The 20,241-nt window shown below is 37.2% G+C and overlaps 1 long non-coding RNA gene across 2 annotated transcripts in view; it reads left to right on the top strand.

Annotated features, from left to right (window-relative positions):
• Positions 1-20,226, top strand: part of LOC147833650 (uncharacterized) — a 36,706-nt gene extending 16,480 nt beyond the window's left edge. The window contains exon 3 of one of the 2 annotated variants that reach the window (XR_015509391.1): positions 20,137-20,226. This is a non-coding gene — a long non-coding RNA (uncharacterized LOC147833650). Of the gene's footprint in view, positions 1-79; positions 1,475-20,136 lie in introns of those variants that run through there. The other variant, XR_015509390.1, reaches the window with a different exon arrangement.
• Positions 20,227-20,241: the final 15 nt, after the last annotated feature.

Genomic DNA, 20,241 nt, shown 5'->3' with positions numbered 1-20,241 from the left:
CTGAAAATGTGAAGGAACATAAGTAAAGGAGCGGCAAAAATAATAGCTCGTTTGCTCTTTCTCTCCATCACCACCTCAGTGCGTGTAATGGAGAGCGGTGTCACAGCAGGGGAGCAGTTACCCACAACAACCCAATTGATTCTTTCCGTTCCGAAAAGCGGAGTGCGTTGGCAGTGTTTTCCTGATTCGTCTCCGCTCTCTCCATAATGTATGAGGTGCTGGTGGAGCCCTTCATTAGTCTCTGTTGGGCCGTCTGGGCAGGCTGGAGATGGCTCCCGGGGCAGTGCTGGACAGAGCTGTAAATTGGATGGCCTGCCCCTGCTGAGCCAGCAGCCAAGACCGCGTGTGTGAATTAGGGAGTGTGTGCCAGAGAGCAGGCGGCGGTGTTTGAGCTCTGTAGGGAAGCTCATGGCTGTCAATTACTCTGCGCCAATGGAGGCCCAGTGCTGGCACGGTGATGGACCAGTCCACCGCTGCCATCATTACCAGCTCCAGTGGACTCCCAGCCCTCTGCCATATGCGCCCACTCAGGGGTCTCCGTCTGTTCAGCGTGGCAGGGATCAGGGATGAGGAAGTAAATGGACCTTGAAATTGATATTGGGTGGTAGGGCTCACAAGCTCCTTTATTCTCTTCCCAACATCCACAGGCGAAATTCGAAACTAATTTATGGAGGATTTTTTTTTTGTCATTTCTTGTATGGAAATAGCAGCCTGTTATTACAGTAAATGATGCATGATAATGGATACTATTCATCAGCCGCTTGTTTCTCCTCGGTTATAAATTATCAAGGGATTCATTTTCCAAAGGCAAAGAGAATGACCACGACGTTGTAACATTAATTGTTCGTTCTGTTGCATTACAAGGAAGTGCTAAAACAAAAAGTTCCAGTCTAGCAGACAGTCAAGTTATTCAACTATAATATTCAATGCTTAAGCATGTTCTTTAAATCAGGTTAATAAACTGTTCAGTAACACACACACGCACGCACGCACGCACACACACACACACACACATATATATATATATATATATATATACATATATTTTACATTTTTTCTGAGAAAACATATTTCTAAAGGTCTTACTGACTTGGAATTTTCTCCAGATGTTGGTAACAACTTAAGAAATCCATGTATGCAAAGAAAACAAATTTTATTACACTCAAAAAAAATTGTTGAATGAACATGATTAAATCGTGGCACCCTTTATGCATCTAATCCAATCAAGTAAACCTGAACTGCTTTGAACATGTTGTATGAACACAAAGCACATTTGTAGATAAAACATGGTTTCAATATGTCAGTCTAACTTCTTTGCAACTAATTGACTCAAAATGTTTGTATTGTGTTATTCTAATTAAAATGTTTCTAATTTTCTCAATGTAACACTAAAGCTTTACTTTAACAAAATTATGTCTTGTTAAATCAGCCAGTAAATTTCTTGTTCAATATTGTTGTTTAAATTCATTCATTCATTTTCTTGTCGGCTTAGTCCCTTTATTAATCCGGGGTCGCCACAGCGGAATGAACCGCCAACTTATCCAGCAAGTTTTTTACACAGCGGATGCCCTTCCAGCCGCAACCCATCTGGGAAACATTCACACACATTCACTCATACACTACGGACAATATAGTCTACCCAATTCACCTGTACCACATGTCTTTGGACTGTGGGGTAAACCGGAGCACCCGGAGGAAACCCACGCAAAGGCATGGAGAACATACAAACTCCACACAGAAACGCCAACTGAGCCGAGGTTCGAACCAGCGACCCAGCGACATTCTTGCTGTATATATATATATATACATATTTCTTTTATTATAGCCTTTGGCAGGCACCAATCACATTTAAACAAATTTCTTCTTTAATATTCTGATACAAAATGTTATATAATATCCAAAATTGAAATATGTAATATAAAATGTATAAGAAACATTTAGCCAACAACATAACATGCATAACATTCAAGCTCTTGGGAAAACCAATTCCCAAACTGTGCCGAAAACACGCGGTGATACTTCTTGTTGTTTTCGTATGGTGACATCCAATTGCACTACCGCCACCTACTGATATGTGCGAAGTGACTCTCCAGAGTGAGATTTGTCGATTTGAAGCGTCTCAGTCTCATTGAATCAACATGTTCTGATCAAATTCATTTGATTATTTCTTGATTCAGTTTCAAATAACATGAATTAATCATTTAACATACGTAAACTTGATTTGTTCTTTTCAATCTGACAAATTTTTTTCATATTGTGTTTTGTATTGTTTTTATTTTTTATGTTTGTTTTGTTTGGGTTTTTACCAAAATCTGGTTAAATTCCGTGTCAACAGCTGCTTTATAACATTTTTTTCCCAGAAAAGAAAACATGAATTGTTGAATTCATATTCCCCTCACTGTATAAAATTAGTTTTTATGATCAATTCATCTTGAGTTGTATAGCGCTTTTCAAAATAATTAACATTCCAAAGCAGCTTTGCAAAATGCACACATTATTACATTACAGTCAAAAAAAAAAACTGTGAATCTTGGTGAATATTGCAGCAGTCAAACATATACATAGTTAATATGTTGTTGAAGTGTACTTTAAAAAAAAAAGTGATATCAATATCATACAATTTCATTCATTCATTTTCTTTTTGGCTTAGATTCTTTATTAATCAGCGGTCGCCACAGAGAAATGAACTGCTAACTTATCTAGCAAATGATTGACACAGCGGATGCTCTTACAGCCGCAACCCAACACTAGGAAACACCCTTACACACTCTTTCAGCATGTCTTAGAACTGTGGGGAAAACCAGAGCACCCAGAGGAAAATGCCAACTGGCCCAGCCAGTGTCGAATCAGCAACCTTGCTATGTTGTAATCATGCTACCCACTACGCCACCATGATGCCCGTCACACAGTTTCTGACCAGCAAAATAATTAAGAACAAACTGTCTATTTTGCACTTCATAACAGTTGTTATAAAAAATAATGCATTAGAGATGCACCCACCACTGACATACATTACATTTTACAGCTGTTGAAAAACTCACTGTATGATTGTGTAGTTGGGGTTCATAAGCAATATCACATGAGCAATGAGTTCAATAGTCCCCATTCTGTTTTTCTTCGAAATAGCAGAAGCGCAAATGTAATAAGGATTTAAAAAAAAATTAAGACATTTTGGCCAGTTTTCCATGCAAAAATGTTTCCTAAATTCATATGCATAACTGATGTGCATCTCCAATAAGCAATAATGTTTAGTTTTTGAATGAATGGATATTTTGAAAAAGAAATTAAATCAAAATAAGGATCGTTTAATAAATTACAATTGAGAACTAACACTTGCAGTGTAAATGCACCCTTAAATCTGCATCATACAGTGTATGCAACATGCTTTTCATTCTACCCAGAGTAAACAAATGATTCTCTGTATTATTCAAACACGAGCATTTACACAAGCACTGTATAATGCCAAACCCTGACTTAACGCACCTATTTGTTGGGTCAATGTGGTTATGTGGATGAACACAGCTTATAAGCATTTACATGAAAGCTCTAGTATTGTGCATTCTTATACTATATATATTGTCAACTCCAAATCATTTCAAAACATCAGGGGCCTCATGTATCAACGCTGCGTACGCACAAAAACTTTGCGTACGCCAGGTTTCACGCTCAGAATCACTCACGTTTGGATTTACTAACAATGAACTGAACGTGGGAATGTGCGCAGGTTCACGGCAGCTTTCTGGCAGGCGTACGCACATTTTTTGTGCGTGTCTGTTTTATTTCCATTGGCGACTCCTAGAGGCAGTTGTGTTAAATTCCTCTCCACAAAGTGTCTGAGCCTTGCAATGGCAGCTGTATGAGACGGGTTCATATAGTAGGTATGTAAGATTTCCATACCATACAGTTGACCAGCTAAACATTAAAGCACAATTTGCAGCAGTCGCCTGTTTTCCCAATGTAATCTGAGCGATCTACTGCACGCACATTGCTATAAAGACACTATCTGAAGATAAATTTGCATGCGTGAATCAGAAACATTTCCATTCAATAAATGTGCAAATAAAATATGATGCACAAACTTATTGATGATTCCTACTTGTCTTTCTCGTGATAAATAGTGGGCAAAATCTGATATGTAGTGGGGAAAAAAAGAAAGAATTCATTAGACGCTGAATTCGAGCCTAGTTAATGCTCGAACATATCAGTACATGATCACATGCTTCTTATGAGGTGCGCCACTGAGACTGCTAAGGGTACTGCAACATTTTTCAGTTATAAACCACACTATTTCTGTTTTAAATGCACTCAGTGCGATGTTCAGACCCAACTGTGTTAACCGCATCAGCTAAACTCTCCCACTCTATTTTTTTCTTTTGTTGTTAATTCCGGAGAACAAACTTGCAAATAACACCGCTTTTCTCCGGTCTACCTCCGAAAGCAGCACCTCCAATTCACATTCTGTTCAAAGTTTCTCTTTTTGCTTGCTTTTGCCGTTGCTTTTTCGTTGGGTTTTGCCATTAGCATAGTCATTAGCATATTCATACGGGGGAGGAGGCAGGGAGGGGTTTTGTGCTCGTGCATGTTGCGCTCAGTTTCACGTTCATTCAGATGTACAAAAGAATATGCGTGAGATTCGGCGTACGCTGTGTTTCATACATCTGAATTTTTTTCTGCGTACACACATTTACAGCTTTGTGCGTACGCAATGTTTTAGTAAGATTTCCACGCAAGTCTTCGTACATGAGGCCCCAGGTATTTTCAAACTTGACTTAAAGGGATAGTTCACCCAAAAATGAAAATGTACTCACCATTACTCTCACTCTAAATATTGTTCCTTCTGTTGAACACTAAAAAAGTGTGAAAAAATCTTTTGTGTTCAACAGGAGAAAGTCAAACTGTTTTAGATCAAGTAAATGGAATGCTGAGTAAAGTTTCATTTTTGGGTGAACTATCCCTTTAACCCATTGTCATTTTCAATCCCAATGTTAACCCCAAATTTCTGATAAATAAAGGTACTAAAGTTGTAGGTATATGTTTATACCTAAGGGTCCATATTTGTACAGGGTTCCTGCAGGTCATGAAATTTCTGGAACATCACATAATTTTAAAAAGGTTATTCCAGACATTAAAAGTCGGGGAATTTCATAATTTTAAAAGTCAGAATTATTAGTCCCCCTAAATTATTAGCACCCCTGTTTATTTGTTCCCTTAATTTCTGTTTAACAGAAAAAAGATTTTTTCAACACATTTCTAAACATAATAGTTTTAATAATTCATCTCTAGTAACTGATTTATTTTATCTTTGCCATGATGACAGTAAATAATATTTGACTAGCTATTTTTCAAAACACTTTTTTACAGATTAAAATGACATTTAAAGCTTAATTAGGTTAACTATGCAGGTTAGGGTAATTAGGCAAGTTTTTGTAAAACAATGGTTTGTTCTGTAGACTATCGGGTAAAAATATAGCTTAAAGGGGCTAATAATTTTGTCCTTAAAATGGCTTTCAGAAAATAAAAAAACTGCTTTTATTCTAGCCAAAACAAAAACAAATAAGATTTTTTTCAGAAGAAAAAATATTATCAGACATACTGTGAAAATTTCTTTGCTTTGTTAAACATCATCTGGGAAATATAAAAAAAAAAAAAAATCAAAGGTGGGCTAATTCTGACTTTGTGTATATATATATACATATATATATCTATATATATATATATATATATATATATATATATATATATATATATATATATATATATATATATAATATATATATATATATATATATATATATATATATATATATATATATATATATATAAATATATATATATATATATATATTAGTGCTGTCAATCGATTAAAAAAAAATTACGGAACCCTGGAAGGGACGTAGTGGAGGAGAAAAAAATTGGCTGGGTGAAAAAAAAAAAAATGGGTGAAAAAAAAAGGGGTGGGAGGAAAATATATATTTCTAAGTTTTTGCGTTCTCTCGCAAAGTTTTACGTTCTCTCGCAAAGATGTTTTGCGTTCCCTCGCAAAACTGTTTCTCCACAAACACTTCCTGTTCACTGCACTCACGTAAACCCTCCCATTTTTGCCGAAATTCTCCCGTATTTTACCATTCTTTCCCACTTTTTTACATTAAATCTGTGCGTTGATCGTTGCCTTTCACTTTGCATCCTCTGAAACAACGAATGCATGTATAAGCGCTGACTAACAGACGCGCTCCGTACAATAAACTGATCCCATATCAGCGTCTGTACGCGCCATTTAAAGGGACACTTCTGTTATCAAACAAGTGAGCAGCAATGAATCTCATGTTTTGTTTAGTTTGATAACATGTCTTTGTAAGACTGCACAGATCTATAATGAAAGCATTCCATTACTTTAGAAACTGTTTGTGCTCATTTAAGAGAAAAAAAGTTGTTTACAATAAAACATGCAGGACGGACATGTTTACATATTATTCAGTGTATTAGTCAGTTTAAACATACAAACGCTCCTCTGTAAATGGCGCGTACAGACGCTGATCTAGGATCAGTTTATTGTATGGAGCGCGTCTGTCAGTCAGCGCGTATACATGCATTCACTGGTTCAGAGGTAGCATATGAAAGGCAACGATCGACGCACAGTAATGTAAAGAAAGTGTGATAGAATGGTAAAATACGGGAGAATTTCTGCAAAAACGGGAGGGTTTACATGAGTGAAGTAAACAGGAAGTGTTTGTGGAGAAACAGTTTTGCGAGAGAACGCAAAACATCTTTGCGAGGAAACGCAAAACATCTTGCAAGATAACGCAAAACTTTGCGAGGGAACGCAAAACATCTTTGCGAGGGAACGCAAAACTTTGCGAGAGAACGCAAAAACCTAGAAATACATATTTTCCTCCCACCCATTTTTTTCTTTCACCCATTTTTTTTTTCACCCAGCCAACTTTTTTCTCCTCCACTACGTCCCTTCCGGGGTTCCGTAAAAAATAAACTAATTAATCGCACCTTTTTAAAAAATATTTATCGCGATTAATCGCATTTAAAATACTGAAACTTGTAGTTTTGGCTATTCAAATGTAAAAATAATGTAAACGCAAGACAAAATCTATTTAAATTCAAAATATAATTGTTTAATAGAATTTTTTTTTAACTTGTAACACAGATTTCTTCATGTAAACAACATACCCACAATAAACCATCAAGATCCTGCTTGACAGCCATATTTATTAAAGAAATTAAAACACAGTCATGTTAATGACATTTCAATTTCAAAACAATCAATGCCAATAAAGAAAACATTGATTTCCATGTTGGATTCTAAGTGGACTGCAAAAAAATGCCAAAAATACAGGCATTACATATATGGAAAATGGAAAATTATAATAATAAACTATAGAATACAAACTGTTGCACTCATTGTAAAGTTTTATTGCTGTGAGTTGAGAACATTAGTTATAGAGAAGAAACAATTTTGCTTAATCCTCCTTTACATTCATCCAGTTGCTAAGACTAGGAGTATGCTGCAAATGCACAGAGAATCCCAAATGCCCGCAAATGAATGATAATCTCTCGCAAACCGGTCGTTAAAAACATTGCACACCCCTCTCCACCGCATCCCTCCTAGCTCTTCAGGTATGTCGCGCGCAACTCACTCCCACCGTCCTTCAGGTACGTCTCGCGTGCTCACGCCCCTACTCAGATACGTCGCTCACTCCACCCCTGACACCCCTCAACGGGCCTGACACAGACACACACACAACGCGCTGGAGCGACTCCCTTCAGATTCAACACGCATGATCACGTTCATCAAATTTGTTTAAACTAAGCGTCCTAAAGTATTACTGTATTTCACAAGGATTCTGACAAAACAACGCGAAGCATACGCTTTCGTTGCGTTTAATGAGGAAACACGCTAAACTTGGAGGGGTCATGCTGAAAGGCAGAGTAATGCCCTGTCTTTGACAGCTCGCGACTTCACCAGAGACTTTCTGAGTACATTTACATAAGACACCAATACTGCGATTTTAATATGATTAAGATTATACTCTTATTAAAATTCTACCGTGTAGCCTAAGCAGGGATTTTATTACCTTAAAGGAACACCGAGTCACGAAATGCGGAGGATTTTCTTTCTGTTCGCCATGCGGTATCAACTTACAATAGAAAGTTAAAAATGAAACACCCGAAATTGCATGAAACTCTGGATAACCTGTGATGCAACTAATTGTTTTATACTGAAACTTGCCTTCAAAAAGTGCTTCCTTGGTCTTATCCACATTTCTTGCATATTAAACACAATTCCACCAAAACAGGAAGGTAAAAAAAAACCCTGCAACTACGTTAATTGACAGCGCTAATATATATATATATATATATATATATATATATATATATATATATATATATATATATATATATATATATATATATATATATATATATATATATATATATATATATATATATATATATATATATATATATATATATATATATATATATATATATATTTATATATATATATAGTGTGTGTGTATTGTTTTTTACTTGAAATTTTACTTTCCATTTATTAAAATGTAATTTTCTTTGGTTAGGATATTTTTATTGCTTTTTATTCCTCTGCTTGTCAGCTGAAAGTCACCAAGCTCAACTTATTAAATAAGGCAATCATGCCTGGAAAATGTACATTTTAAGAGCAACAAAATGGCCGCTTCAAAGACTGAGTGAGTGCTCATATCTTTTGGAAACCTGAGATAAACGATCCACTGTTCCTCTCATAGTCACTATAAATTTCATAAAAATGTGATCCAGCTCAAATGTTTTTTAATATTATTATAAGTACAACGGTGCCTTGTTTTTCAGTTCATTAAAGGTCATAGAAATTCAGCTTTTAGTCAGTGAAAGTGAGGTAAGAGTGAGAGAATGTGACATTTGGTTAACAGTGAGAAGTTACCGTCTACAAGTCTACATATTGGAAAAATAAAATGACCTAAAGTATTTTTTTAAGTGACAGCTTTTGGACCTTTATTTTATAGAGTGCCAAGAAGGTAAAGGACTTTTTTGGCCTGAGGTTTTGAATCCCTGTTCCAGATCAGTGTTTCCTTTTTCAAAGTGTTAACCCTACCTTGTGTTGCCACATTTTTTCATTGTGAAATAATGTGGTATTAGAATCCTATAGCTAAATAAAAAAAAAAAAGTTCTGTGTGAGCTTTTTTGAAGAGCTGAACTAAACCGAAGGAAGTTACATTGTTGTTTATTGAAAAAGAAAAGGTGAGAACTACTCATTCAGATAAGCATAGTGAATATAAGTAAAGCAATTTGAAATTATTATACAAATCTGGCAAATATTTTTTGGAAAAGGTATAGTGTGTTTTATGAGTGAGTATTTATTATATTTAGGATTTACAGTAGTTTGCCTGTAGCTCAGCTGGCAGAGCTCAGTGCTAGCAGTGCCAAGGTCATAGGTTTGATTTCAAGGGGGTGCAAGCCCTCATAAAAATGTGTCTTCTGAGTGTAAGTTGCTCTGGATAAAAATGTCTGGCAAATCCATAAATGCAATAAATGTACTTTATAATAAATTTCTGTATGAAACATATTAAATGGGAATAAGCCAAAGGGGGTTTGAAATATCTTAAAGCACAGCTGGCAAAACCCTTTGAAGGTGATGATATTTAGCCCTATAAAAAATCTCGGCAAGAGCGTCGCTATTTTCTTGCATCGCCCCTGAGCAGTCAATCTTGAAATTTTCAGAATTTATTTAAAGGTGCTGTATGTAAGTTTTTGACTCTTCCAAAGCATAAAAATACCATAATATGTTTGCAGGTATTTAATAAACATGCTAACTGAAAATTCTTGTTTATTTGAAAAACAATGCTGAAGTCAGTTATTCTGCTTTAAAAAATGTCCGTTACGTGCCGGAACGTCTGTCTTTGATCATTTAACCCACCCAATGCCAGTTTGGCCAATTATATTTCAGCACCCCGAGTTGCCTTGATTGAAAACCACATATTTCATTCATTCAGTCAGGAAGGCTCTCAAACTATGCATGACCGAAATCAGAATCTGAAATGAGACATAGTTTCAGAGTTCCACGTGAGGTGTTATTAATTAGCAAATAATAAAAATATTACGTAAACATTAAGCAAGCAGGTTACATTGTAACCCCTGTGTCCTAACAACAAGCTACAAGATGAGATTTGCAGTGATAAACAATTTAGCTGTTTGCTCCAGAAAAAAAAAAAAGATGACATACATTTAAAGACAGCCATTTAAAAGCACAGAACTCTAACGAAATGGTAAGGTTTAGAATTTAATTAATACACATTAAATCTCTCTAACATTATAAAATGTACATGCTGAATCATTGATGTGCACTGAGTCACAGTTCTAAACTTCAATTTTGAACAGTTTATTTTATTTTCAAGATCCGAGGTGAACTATCTGCTAATGCTTTTAGTAGTGTGGCAATAAATGTAATGTAAAATGACATTCAAACTCACATTATTAGCATTTAACACTGAATTAATCATACATCTCAGGTGTACCTGACGTGATCATTGTCGGTTTATCCTGTTGTTCAGCTGCTAGAAATAGAAACTGTTTATAAAATATAAATTTCTGGTGTTGGTTAGTACAAAAACTTCTTTAACATGGAAGATATTACTTCTTTCATGTGCCATTGCTTTTATTTAGAACATGACTTAAATCAGCCTTTAGGCTCAATAGTCAGGCTCACTCCTGTTGGTGTCATCAGTCTGGCAACCTGTGCTTGCGTGTATTTTGAACCAGGCGTGCAATACCTAATTCAACATCTGGGTGTCAAACTGGGTGTCTTATGTTGTACAAGTATATTTGTAGGAATAGCCAAATATATATATATATATATATATATATATATATATATATATATATATATATATATATATATATATATATATATATATATATATATATATATATATATATATATATATATATATATATATTTATTTATTTATTTATTTATTTATTTATTTATTTATTTATTTATTTATTATTTTTTTTGTCAAACATCAACATCATAGGACTGATAAATAAAGAATCATGCCAGATATCATAAGGCTGGTGTCAAACATCATAAGACTGGTAAATCAAGATCATGTTTCATAATTTCCGACCGTATATATATTAAAACTAAATATTTGAAATAATTAGTAATATCATTTGTATGGTGAGAACCTAATTTTGACAATTTTAAACGGCAAAAATGTATTTTAATCCTTACATCTCAGATTGTAAATAGTTGTATATTGGCCAAGTACTGTCATATCCTAACAAGCCAATTTCCAAAAATTGACACTTGGTCCAGGGTCACATATTTAACAATGAGTTAGAATCTTTCCAACTTAAAAATATTCCTATAAAACTGAGAAGCAAACAGAGAAATCTGAAGCTGCCATTTCATGACTGACGGTGTTGTGTAAATATACTAATAGCTCAAATGGGGGAAATTAAAGAGCGCAACCTTTCCTGTATATTTGCTTCTGCCTGACAGCAAGCGCTAGTGAACTTTAGCGCGGTGTGGGACGATGATTTCTCAGGTGGGTTTTTATCTGCGTTACACTGGGGGGCATTGTCACCGATGACATATCACCGTCTCTGCGCTAGCATTTTTTTTGCCAGTAATTTAAATGTGCGGAGGGGATCGTAATTTGTTCTTCATGGATAATATGACCCTTAGCGGAGCAAGATCATGGGTCGGCTGAAGTGATATTTTCTGGTAATGATGGTCATACATCATTCCTGACGCTGTGGGTTTAGAGGCTAGCACATCACTGCCACGTCCTCTGGGACTCGCTGCCATAAACAAGTAAGACATGAGCGCCCTGTGGAGGGCCGTGCAATTTTTACGAGCTTATCCTGAGCCCTTGGTGGCTGGAGGTTGAGCCTCTCACTGTCGTGGTGATTAATACCTCTGAAGTCCTATCATCTTTCTTCATGCTCTTCCACTACTGGGGCACTGCATTAGGGCTCGATGTCCTCAAGGTGATCTGCTGCAATCACTCTCGCCGTGTAACGGTTGAGGAGATGCTATGCTTCTCTGAAATATAGTAGAGCGGGCAGAGCAATAGCGTTTTAACTTTGCAGCGAGAGGTCGTATTGCTGCAGAATGGTTGTAACTCTTGTAAATAGTGTTGCAGGTTCACAAGCTGCACACTTTAAGGTTGACAAACATAGATTATCCAGAAACGGATGTAGAGGAATAGCGCTACAAAAAGTCAACGTTTTGCCATTATTTATTCATCATCTCATTGCTTACTGTCTGACATTGTTATTAGAAGATATTTTAAACAATGTTTCAGCTGTTTTGTCCATGAAAATAAAGGCAAATATACACGCACTGGCCACTTCATTAGGTACATCCTACTAGTAGTGGGTCAAATCCTCTTTTGCCTTCAGAACTGCTTTAATCCTTTGTGGCATAGATTCAACAAGGTACTGGAGATTTTGGTCCATATTGACACGATAGCATCATGCAGTTGCTGCATATTTGTCGGCAGCACGTCCATGATGTGAGTCTTCCGTTCCACCACATCCCAAAGGTGCTCTATTGGATTGAGCTCTTGTAACCGTGTTGGCCATTTGAGTACAATGAACTCATTGTCATGTTTAAGGAACCAGTCTGAGATGATTCGTGCTCTTTGACATGACGCATTATCCTACTGGAACTAGCCATCAAAAGGTGGGTACACTCTGGTCACAAAGGGATGGACACGATCAGCAGCAGTACTCAAGTAGGCTGTGGCATGGACACAATGCTCAATTGGTACTAATGGGCCCAAACCGTGCCAAGAAAATATGCCCCACATCATTACACCACCACCAGCAGCCTGAACCATTGACTAGTTGATAAAGGCAGGATGAATCCATGCAATCATGTTATCCTGATTCTGATCCTACCATCAGAATGACGCAGCAGAGATCAAGACTCATCAGACCAGGCAACGTTTTTTCAGTCTTCTATTGTCCAATTTTGGTGAGCCTATTTGAATTGTAGCCTCAGTTTCCTGTTCTTAGCTGACAGAAGTGGCACCCGGTGTGGTCTACTGCTGCTTTAGCCCATCCGCCTCAAGGTTCGATGTGTTGTGCCTTCAGAGATGCTCCTCTGCATACCTCAGTTGTAATGAGTGGTTATTTTAGTTACTGTTGCCTTTCTATCAGTTCAAACCAGTCTGGCCATTCTCCTCTGACCACTGGCATCAACAAAGCATTTGCACCCACAGAACTGCCGCTCACTGTTTTTCAGACCATTCTCTGTAAACCCTAGAGATGGTTGTGCGTGAAAATCCCAGTAAATCAGCAGTTTCTGAAATACTCAGACAAGCCCGTCTGGCATTAACAACCATGCCAAGTTCAAAGTCACTTAAATCACCTTTCTTCCCTATTCTGATGCTCAGTTTAAACTGCAGCAGATCGTCTTGACCATGTCTACATGCCGAAATGCATTGAGTTGCAGCCATGTGATTGGCTGATTAGAAATTTGCATTAACAAGCAGTTAGACAGGTGTACCTAATAAAGTGGCCGGTGAGCGTATATATATATATATATATATATATATATATATATATATATATATATATATATATATATATATATATATATATATATGGGTATTAAGAGTTGCATGCTTTAATATAAATGATGTCTCTTACTGAAATATGTAGTAGGAAACCCATGACAGATTTAAGTTATTTAAAAAAAATCCAAATCCATTCTTTTGTACTATGGGGTGCCGTTATTTTAGGTGCACAATGTATGTTATCAGATTCTTTAACAACTCAGTGAGCTACAGTTGCTTTTTTTCACTACAGCAATACAGAACACTAATAGGATGCAACATTGAATGGATTTTGGTTGTGATTTTAGTCTAAGGGCAGGAGGAGAAGCAATATATGCCTTTACTATTCACAAGACCATCGGATATTAAGTGTGATCTATGCTGAGAAACGGTAGACAGGAAATGCATCACTCGTAACTGTCTTCTTTTCTGTGGCATCATAACATGTGTAGGCTTGTTTACATTCATAGCGTTTCATGTCTCTTGGTGTTCTCAGCAGATTTCACTTTTCAATTTTCACAAAGATTATCTCTTAAGTCATGACTAACTCAGTTGTTTTTATGGAACACAATCAAACATATTGTGACATTCTTGTTAAAGCAATGAATATTCAGTTGGGAATTAACTATCCAGACATCCATCTATCTAGCATCTCGCTTGCTTGTTGTTTTTTCGGAATACGTAACAAACAATATATTTTGAAGAATGTTTAAGATGTTTTTGTCAAAGCAATGAAAGTTAGTGGGGTTAAAAACAACACTTTTGTATGTATGAGTATGAGACATAAGGTGCATCCCAAATCGCAAACCTGTACCCTATTCTACGCCATTTTGTAGAATAAAACGTGTAAGTAGTGCATTCACACTGAAAACTCTAAAAAGAATAAGTGTATTTTATATATATATATATATATATATATATATATATATATATATATATATATATATATATATATATATATATATATATATATATTTGGTAGTTTGGTCATTCATTTTGATAATTTGGCAACCGTCAAAGGTCATCTGGGAAAATGTTTGAATTTCAGCTTAGTAAAAAACGTTAGTGTTCCATTTAGAACGACACTCTATTCATATACTATGCAGTTGAGTGTGTAAGTGCATAAGTACATAGTGGATAAGAGCAAAGTGTATAGTGTGCCATTTGGGACGCAGCTAAACTTTTTACACATGGATTGGACACAACAGAATCCAGACCTTAACCTTATTGAGAATCTTTTGGATGTGTTGGAACACATCGTGCAGTAGTCCAACTCCTCTGGACATGAATAAATGTTGTGACATTGCAAAAGCATATTACAATGTCATGACGAATATGTGCCATAATCAAAGCTAACGGCAGTACAATGAAATAGTAGATTGTGTGATTTTTTTTTTTTTTTGGACAGGCAGCGTATGTGAAAGCCTTTATTGCTTTAAAATGCTGAGACCTGTCAGGGTTTTTTATGAGCTGATTTACCTTCTCTTGTGAACAGACCTTTATAGAGTTGTCCTGTTATATGACATGAAAGAACTAGGTCAAGCTTCACAAATGAGCTTGATAAATGCATGTTTATGGAATTGATTGTCTGGCCTAAATGATTTGTTATTTCCCTTAAGACATTAACAGACTTTGTAAATTAGGTGTCAGTGTAACAACCAGCATGTAATAAAAGCTGTTCACATTATTCATCCAAGATTGCTAATAGAGAAGGTGCATAAATCACCCCCTGCCATTTCATTTTGGGCACCAAAAAGGAAAAAATATTTGTCACCACAAGAAACATCCCATCTGCTTTCACATTTGCAACTTGATTCTGACATAACAAATGTCTAAAAATATTACAAATGATAGTGAATGTTAAAACTAATTAGTGCAGAATTTAAATGCTATTGTTATTTCATCTGTAAGTTGAAAATAATTGCTAGTATTGATCAGTCTATCAGTATTGAATCTGCTGTTTTTGCACGTGCATCTCACAGAATTTTGTGATCGTCTTAAAAGGCTTCGCTTCTAAAGCAAGCAAGCACTGGCTTTTGAGTTCTCTTGCATGTAAACAAAGCTGAAGGAATGCACTCTGCCCCGTTTGATAGCTCTTTACCCACTCTCCTCCTCCATCTGCACTCATGACTGCAGTGGGAGCCCTGCGATTATGATGGAAATCTCACAAGCCATTACCATGAAGAGGCTGGGCCCGATGCAGACAGCTTAATGGACTCATTTGTAATTGGTAGGGGGCAATGGCTAAGCTACCGTGGCCTTTGTGTGATTGAGTATAGAGGCATGCATGCAAATGTGACAAATGAATAGGAATTGAGCCTCTCAGGTTTTGTGCGGCTTTCTCCAGCTCTCCGTTCAGCCAGAGTGACCTTGAGAGGCAGTGCAGTAGGTGTTAAGAATCGTATAAAGAGGTGTTAACACTGGGGGCAGTGAACGGAAAGGAACAATTCACGAAGTCTAAAGTGGCATATTCATTAGCTGCCACATGAATTGCTTTGGAAGGAGGCTGTTGTGCAAAGCTGCGAGGTACACATAGGTTATGAGCACTTCATAAGTGGCATCCGAATTCTCCATGGACCTATTTAGTGCCCTGCTAAACCAGTATGAAAGGGCACTTTCTGTATGTATGCCAGCACCGCCGAAGACCTTCAATCACATCTTGAGACTTTTCTTTTTAGCCTCATAGGTGATCGTCGTGATTTTGTAGGATTGGAGATGATTTTATATGCCGGATGTTGGCCGTTTCCCTGAGCCTCATTGTCCGGGGTGGTTTTTGTGCGCCATTGGGAACAGAGCCTGTTCGTCACAGATGTCCAGGGAAAATTACACAAGTGCCTCATTAATGAATGGCTCAACAGTCTCTGGAGGTGGCCTCCGAGGCAGCTCTTTAATGAGCTGGGAACTCAAACACTGCCAAAGTTTACCTCGACCCTGCCTCTTGCGCTCGGGTCAGTCGGAAGAGCAATTCAATTCAGGGCCACTGAAGCAGAGGGGAATGGCCTCACGCTGATTTCTCTCTCGCGGCTCTAAAGGCAGGAATAATACACTTTTGTCACACGCATCCTGGGGAATTACAGCTCCTAATTTGATTAGGGGAGATTTGATTAACTGGAAAATGGGGATTTCACTAAAACTTTCACATGCTTAATTTATCCCTTGCCGCGCAGATGCAACATTGTGTCATCCCAATGAAAGGGCGTATGGGAAGCCTATTCAGTGGTTAGACGCTCTTTGAAATCCAAGAATATTGCTATTTCGCCATGGTTCTCACAAGTCAAATGCCTTTGATTATCTCTCCCTGGAAATAGCTGCGGCTGTCATGCGAGTTTGCATACAGGCGCTACCTCCATCTGACAGCGCGACATTGGCGGCGTCTTGCTGCATATCTGTTTATGGACTGAAGAATAATCCTGCGGCGCCAAGTCGTTCCCTTCCACGAGCGAACGGATCGCACATCTTCCAGTACATTAAGATTATGTATTTCATTTCAAGGCCAATTGGCCCTTAGTAATGGTCTCAGAAGGAGCTCGCCATTACAGACCAGTGGTTATGGAGGACAGAAGCTATTCCAAAGGGCAAGTATGGAGGAATCCATCCCCATTAAAAATGATCTAGTTAAATCAGCTTTCTCTCAAAGGGCCATCGGGCCAAACCTGCTCTTTGAAATTAATAGCCAGACTGGAGCTGAAGGGCTAAGGCATCAATTTACTCCTCCTTCAGACAGAAAATCAGTGAAAACAATCAGGCCGAGTCTGCGCTAATGACTTTGCCTTTGAGGCGAGTCTGCAAGAATCTTTCGGTGTTCAAAAAAAAAAAAAAAGAGAGAAATGGAAAAACCTCCATGTGCTCATTTTTTATACAATTTCTTTGTTTTTTTTTAAGAGCCTTGGGGTGTGGCTGAAGCTGTGACAGATGTATATATATGAACACCACTGATTCTCTGTCATAATTACACAAGAATGGACTTATTAGAAAGAGCGCTGAGTTAATAAAATCGCTCCTTCTGCAGCTCATTTTCAGTAATCACATCTGACTCAGATTATCTGCCTTTGATGATGATGATGAGACAATTTAGCAGTGATTTACTGTTTTATGTTATTCATAAATGCTGTGCTGGTAATATATGATTATGGTTTTTGGAAATTGCTTAAACCGTGATGTGACTGTTAAAACTGCTAAGACTAGGTCGTTTCAGTGATATTATCACAGGATTTTGCAGCGATTGAAATCTATATCATATACAGGTTCAAGTTCAGTTCATAGGGAAATTAATGTTTGCTGTTTGTTTGCTTGTGAAGTATTAAAATTTAAAATAATATTAATAATAATACATTTTATTTATAACGCGCTTTTCTAAGACCCAAAGCGCTACAAAACAGTAAAAAACACAAAACAAAAAAGCACAATTAAACAATAAAGGATACAGTAAAAACACAGTGAGAATAAGATATAAAGATATAGATAGCACAGAAAAAAGATATCACTAATTAAAAACACTCCTAAAAGATTAGTTTTAAGTGGCTTCCTTAAAAAAACTGTTAAATACTCAGGTTTATATTAAATTGGATCATGGTCTAACATAATATATATATATATATATAAAAATCAGTAACACTTTATTTTGATGGTACATTTGAGTATTAGTAGACTGTCTGCTTAATATCTGTTAATACTGCTTCTTCAACAGACATTTAACTGACTATAAGAAACTTTGCAAGTACACAACTTACACTAACCCCAACCTAGCAGTCTATTTATAATCTAATAAGAATTAGTTGACATGTAGATGCAATGTAACAAACAGACCATCAAAATAAAGGGTGACCAAAAAATAATACTGTAATGAAGCAAAGTATGAACTTCAGGAACGTTTTGTGGCATCTTCATTTAACTTGCATGTGATACAATACTACTACTACTGCTACTTATAATAATAATAATCTAGTAATCTAAAATTACAGTCATTCCTTCATGAATTAATGTATTACATATTCAAATAAGTAATGCTTTAAAAGCAGTGGACTTATTTATTCAAACTTATTGTTTGCTTTGAGTTCAACATCAATGCTGAGGAGTATTGAAAAATGCTGTGTTATTTCAATTCATATTTTGGTAAAATATAGGCCAACTAAACCATCAGGTTAAAATTGGGTCAAAATATATAATACAAATGATTATTGCCTATATTTTATCCAAACATGAAACAACCCAATTTCTTTGAATGTATAGCATTAGATAAATGTCTGATTTTAAACTTGTTCATTCATTTTCTTTTCGGCTTAGTCCCTTTATTAATCTGGGCTCAACACAGCGAAATGAACCGCCAACTTATCCAGCATATGTTTTGCACAGTGGATGCCCTTCCAGCTAAAACCCATCACTGGGAAACATCCATACACTCTCATTCACACACATTCACTATGGACAATTTAAGCTTACCCAATTCACCTATAACCGCAAGTCTTTGGACTGTGGGGGAAACCAGAGCACTCAATGATACCGACACGAACACGGGGCGAACATGCAAACTCCACACAGAAATGCCAACTGACCCAGTCAAGGCTCGAACCAGCCACCTTCCTGCTGTGAGGCGATCGTGCTACCCACTGTGCCACCTTGTCACCCTGATTTTAAACTTGTTTTTAGTAATTAGTAAGAACAGTAAATGTATGCTACTTGAATACTGCATGCAAAGGTGCTGTGTATCTCACTGCTGGCTCTTAATTTCAAATACACATGCATGTTGCATGTCTGATTTAACCACAATGCATTTTTATCGACAACTCATAAATAAGGTCTACGCTTATATCACCATCGGGCTAGAAAATCCTCAGTCAATATAACAACACACAGCAATAACATCTGCCTCAGCTAGACCTAGTTAAAAGTAAATCTGCAGTTATTTGCACCCTATAAATTATGAACCCCCTTAATCTTGGTCTGTTTGATGATATCTGATGGCCTGCATATGATTTGGCCTTTCTCCTGTAGATTTAAATTAATATCTCAACCTGAGACCCCACATTGAGTCCCACAAACCAAGAAGAGCAAGGTCTCGCGGTCGCCCCACATTCATCCACCAATGGCCATCCCAGTGCGTTCAGTCAGAAGGAGGAAGCTAAAACTGTTTTTCTCAGCGGTGCTGGCATGCCGAAGCTCCACGTCCTGCTGAGGAGTCACAAATCACAACTACGTCCCAGCAGGAGGACCAACTTCAGCTTGAACAAGGCCTCGTTTTGTTCAGGGCCTGTGAAATGCAATTAGAAACTCCCTCAGGGCCGACAGGGGCAACGGTTGAATGAGACCTCCCCGAGCTCCTGACGGGGCCACGGACTTTGAAGTCTACTGCTATCTCCCCTAGAGAGCCCATCCCCGGTTCAGAGAGGACAGCGCATTAGAGACGGAGGAGTGCAGGGAGCTTTCATCTGCCTCCTCCCACAGGGGTGTTGACGCTCCTAATAAATTATGTGATATATCTGTTGTGATAATGCCCCGTCTTGTGATTTATCATCTCACCATGCCCTTTTCCCGCTGACATTCACAGCTCCCAGTCCGACGGGGAGCTCTGCGATTGGTGGATCTCGACAAGAATTCCTCAACATGTATGCGAAGCTTTTATAAAAAGCTGTGACAGGTACGAACGCAACAC

The sequence above is a fragment of the Danio rerio genome, chromosome 15, assembly GCF_052040795.2.
Source record: "Danio rerio strain M-AB ecotype USA chromosome 15, GRCz13ab, whole genome shotgun sequence".
Lineage (NCBI taxonomy): Eukaryota > Metazoa > Chordata > Actinopteri > Cypriniformes > Danionidae > Danio > Danio rerio.
The sequence above is the reverse complement of the archived record's forward strand: the minus strand, read 5'-3'. Positions and strand labels throughout refer to the sequence as shown.